This window comes from Lacerta agilis, chromosome 2 (assembly GCF_009819535.1).
Source record: "Lacerta agilis isolate rLacAgi1 chromosome 2, rLacAgi1.pri, whole genome shotgun sequence".
Classification (NCBI taxonomy): Eukaryota; Metazoa; Chordata; class Lepidosauria; order Squamata; family Lacertidae; genus Lacerta; species Lacerta agilis.
This window is the reverse complement of record NC_046313.1, coordinates 74,060,220-74,064,939: the sequence shown is the minus strand read 5'-3', so window position 1 is coordinate 74,064,939 and position 4,720 is coordinate 74,060,220. Positions and strand designations below refer to the sequence as shown.

The 4,720-nt window shown below is 43.0% G+C and overlaps 2 pseudogenes; both read left to right on the top strand.

Annotated features, from left to right (window-relative positions):
* The first annotated feature begins 961 nt into the window (after window positions 1-961).
* Window positions 962-2,415, top strand: LOC117042320 (annotated as a pseudogene).
* Window positions 2,416-2,469: 54 nt separating this feature from the next.
* Window positions 2,470-3,169, top strand: LOC117042319 (annotated as a pseudogene).
* The last annotated feature ends 1,551 nt before the right edge of the window (window positions 3,170-4,720 follow it).

Genomic DNA, 4,720 nt, shown 5'->3' with positions numbered 1-4,720 from the left:
GCTAGCTGATCCGGCACCTGGAGTGGCGCACATGCTGTGCACCTGGGGGCAGGGCGAGCTGCCCACGGGGGCAGGGCGAGGGTCAAGTGTCCCAGGGGGTGGCACGGCAATGTCACCCCCCCCAGGGAAGGCACCTGGGGTGGACCACATCCACTGCACCCCCTTCCTATGCCAGTGATTAGGTTACACAGACTGGGGGAACCCTTTGTTGTTCTTTCTCCCCCCCCCCCAGCCCTCCATGGCAAGCTGTGATATAAGGACTTTAGGTTGTCTCAGTTCAGCTCCACACAAGAACAATACATATTATTGCAGTCGGGGATCTGCTTAAAAGAAGAAAATAGCATTAATGCAAAATATGTAGGCCATCACTTACTCACATTTCCCACTTAAAAAAACAAAACTCATGTCACCTGTGAGTTGTTTGTGACACAAATTATGGTGAGTGAAATATGCTCTTTAAAAAATTGCATCTGTTTCCAGGAAGGGTATTATTTGCTAAAGTACCAACCAATTCTTCAGCCCTCTTCCCCAAGAGTCCAAAAGTAATGTCAAGAGCCTTTTGCCTACTGGGTTTCCAATTCTGGTGTTTTTGGTTTTGGGCAATTTTGACTGAGAGAAGGATTTCAGCTTATAAGTGAAATAAAACATAAAAAAGCAAACTGCTGAGCTATTAACACAAGGTCTGTTATTGATTCTGCTGTCTGATGTGGAGTGTGAATGCTCTCTAGTCTGATATATGGACACACTCCCTCAAAAAATAACGCCCTCACCTCAAATAGCAATGTATAAATCCAATGGTTTACGGTTATTCCTGTGGATATTACAGCACAGGTTTGAGTGGTGGTTACTATCAAGGCTTTGCAGTATCAGAGTGGCATGCATCATCTTTCAGGTTTGGGCACCAGAAAGTGACACTTGTCTCCTTTTTGTAGTAGCTGTCCCTGTGAAATTGCATTCTGAAATGCGTGAAGAGGCAACTATTGATCTGATGTGATAGATAGCGGATTTAAGTTGATGGTTGCTAAAGTGATATATTCTCCAGCATCTGATATCAGAGAAGATAGAAAACTGCCTTATACCAGTTTAGACTATTTGTCCATTTAGCCCAAGGGCTGGGGAACCTGTGCCTCTCCAAATGTTGTTGTGCTGCGGTTCCCATTGCCCCTGACCATAGGGGCTGATAGGAGTTGGAGGGCCACAGGTTCCACAGCCTTGATTAGCCCATTATTCTGACCAACAGCAGCTCTTCACGATCTCATCCAGAGCTCCAGGTTGCCTCCTTTAAACTAGAGATGTCAGAGATTGAACCCGGAACCATTTACATGCAAAGTATGTGTTCAACACTCGGCTATTATTCTCACCTGACCATATTTACAGACCTCTGAGTATTATATTTATTTATTACAGTCGTACCTCGTGTTGCGTTCGCTGTGGGTTGCGAATGGCACGGGTTACGAATGCGCCGAACCCGGAAGTAACAGAACGGATTACTTCTGGGTTTGGCGGGTCGCACATGTGCAGACACGTCAAATGATGTCACACGCATGCGCAGACGTGCCAAATCGCAACCCACGTGTGCGCAGAAGCGGTGCTGCGGGTTGCGGACTGCTCTGGATGAGAACGGGGCTCCGGAACGGATCCTGTTTGCATCTAGAGGTACCACTGTATATCAAAATGCTACCTTTGACACCCGAGATATTTTACTTCAGCCACAATAATTATTGCTATTCCTACTGGAGTAAAAGTTTTTGTTGACTTGCAACCCTCCACAGCGGAACAATTAAATGGGATGCTGCCATACTCTGAGCCCTGGGATTCATTTTTTTATTTACAGTCGGCGGTCTTACAGGTATTATTTTAGCCAACTCCTCATTAGATATCGTTCTCCATGATACCTACTATGTAGTTGCCCACTTTCATTATGTCTTATCAATAGGAGCTGTATTTGCAATTATGGGCAGATTTGTCCATTGATTCCCGCTCTTTACAGGTTATCCCTTACACACCTCATGAACAAAGATTCAGTTTGGCATAATATTTACTGGAGTCAACATAACATTCTTTCCACAACACTTCCTTGGGCTGGCGGGCATACCCCGACGTTACTCTGACTACACAGACACATACACCCTCTGAAACACTATCTCATCAACTGGCTTCCTAATCTCACTAACAGCCATAATCATAATAATATTTATTATTTGAGAGGCCCTAGCAGCTAAACGTGAAGTACTGACCCTTGAATTAACAAATACAAACTTAGAGTGGCTTCACGGATGCCCGCCCCCATACCACACCTATGAGGAATCAACCTATGTACAAACCTCAAGGGAGGGGGGACTTGAACCACCTCTAACCGGTTTCAAGCCAGTCACACATCCTCTTATGTTTCTCCCCTTATGAGGTTCTAGTAAACAAATTAGATAGCTCTGTCAGCGCTACATTATAGGTTAACTAAGCCTATGAACCTTAGTGGCACACCCAGCACAACTAGGCTTCCAAAATGCAGCCTCCCCCATCATAGAACTTCTTCACTTCCATGACCATGCATTAATAATAATTTTTTTAATCAATGCCTTAGTACTGTACATTATTAGTCTCATACTATCAACAAAACTCACACACACCAACACTATAGATGCCCAAGAAGTGGAGATAGTCTAAACTATCCTCCCCACAATCATTTTGATCCTAATTGCGCTTCCTTCCCTCCAAATCCTCTACTTAAAAGACAAAATTAATAACCCCCATCTAACTATTAAAGCCATTGGCCACCAGTGATATTGAAGCTACGAATATACAGACTACGAAAACCTGTTATTTGATTCATACATAATCCCAACATGCAACCTACATCCTGGAAACTTCTGCCTATTAGAAGTAGATCATTGAGTTGTAGTTCCAATAGAATCCCCCATCCGAATTTTAATCTCAGCAGAAGATGTCCTACACTCAAGGGCAATCCCAGCACTTGGCATTAAAACAGACGCAGTCCCAGGTCGACTAAACCAAACAACTCTGATTACACCCCCACCCAAGCCTACTCTATGGTCAATGCTCAGAGATTTGTGGGTCAAATCACAGCTTCATGCCTATTGTAGTGGAGTCCACAGCCCTTAAATATTTTGAAGCATGATCTAAAATAATCATCTCATCACTAAGAAGCTAACACACAGCACTAGCCTTTTAAGCTAGAGAGGGAAAACTTATTTCCCTTAGTGGTATGCCTCAATTTAACCCAGCCCCCTGATTCCTAATTTTTATACTAGTCTGGATTACCCTTATTATCTTGTTCACAAAAATTCTAAATAGTACTCCTCACCTCTCAACCCCACAATATAACAAAAGATTGTATGTATGGGGGAAATAGCAAAAATACTGATAAAAACAGAATTATCCATTGCAGTTTGCACTTCTTCAGTGCAATGAATAGGGTAGGGTTTTGTTTTGTTTTTACATTTGCACAGTTCTTAAAATATGTTTGCAAATGAAAATTTGTTTTATTTTCAATCTTTTCCCCCTGGCCCTAAGAAAATAGTGCTACAGCGATGAAATAGAAGTGATGGTTGAATGGGAATTGGTATGCATTAAATATTAACGTTATTGCTTTTAGGGCCAATTCACTTGACCGGTAGAAGTGGCAGTTATCAAATGAAAAAGCTTCTCCTTTTGCAAGCTTGCCTTCCACTGAGGAGTATTTATAATCACAGGAAACAGGGTGCTATTGCTGGCCTGCATTCATACAGCACTTTATTCTCTTTTCTGGACTTTTCCCTACCTGTTAATGTTTATGTTTTACATGGCCTTTCACACATTGTAAAACCTGCTTCTGGAAATCAAGCAGAATTTAGTTTCTCTGGTTTTACTCTTCTCATGTTCCCATCATTAAAGCATCTGCCTTAGCTCCCAGTTTCACAGATTTGCAGAGTTTGAACAAACATGAGCTAGCCTTTACTTTGATCTTAAAACTGGTAGATTTAAACAGTGGCATAGAGTGGATTGCTAGTGCCTGGGGCTGAGCAGAGGCGGAAATGGATGGAGTACACATCCTAATGCATTCAACTACCTAATGGTGGCCAAGTCACCCAGAGGATTGCAGCCGCAGAGATAAGAAGAGAAGAGTTGTTGTGTTGCCTGGAGAGGTCACTTCCTGGTTCGCATGGAGAAACCGTTTTCCAGCCATGGAAGTGCACAGCTGTATTGAGGCAGCACTGGTTAATACACAAAAGACCGTATGGCAACAGTCCACTTTAAAGTGTTTCTGATCCCGGTAGGCCTTGATTGGTAACCGGCATTGGCCAGCCAATCATAAGGCAGTCAAATAGCCAGGAGAATGCCCAGGTGAAAATAGTCTAGAGATGGTCAAAGTGCCGAAGAGCAACCTTGGCTCAGCTCTTGCACATCACTCTTCCATTTACAGTTGATGGTGGACTAGGGAGACTGAGCAGTCTTAAAAAGACAGGTTGGGGAAAGAAGAACTGCACCACACGTATCATTTCTGGTGACCGTCTACTCCTTTGATTCCCATCTCCAGTTCTGGGAACTATGGATAATATCCAGCTAAGCTATACTCAATGTAGACTCCTTGAAATTAATAGATTTAAATCCATTGATTTCACTGGATCTATTCCAAGTGTGAAGAAGATTGCATATCACCTTATGCATTCTGATAGTTGATTTGCTGCAGAACAGAATGCCTTCCTCAGCTACACGTCCCTAT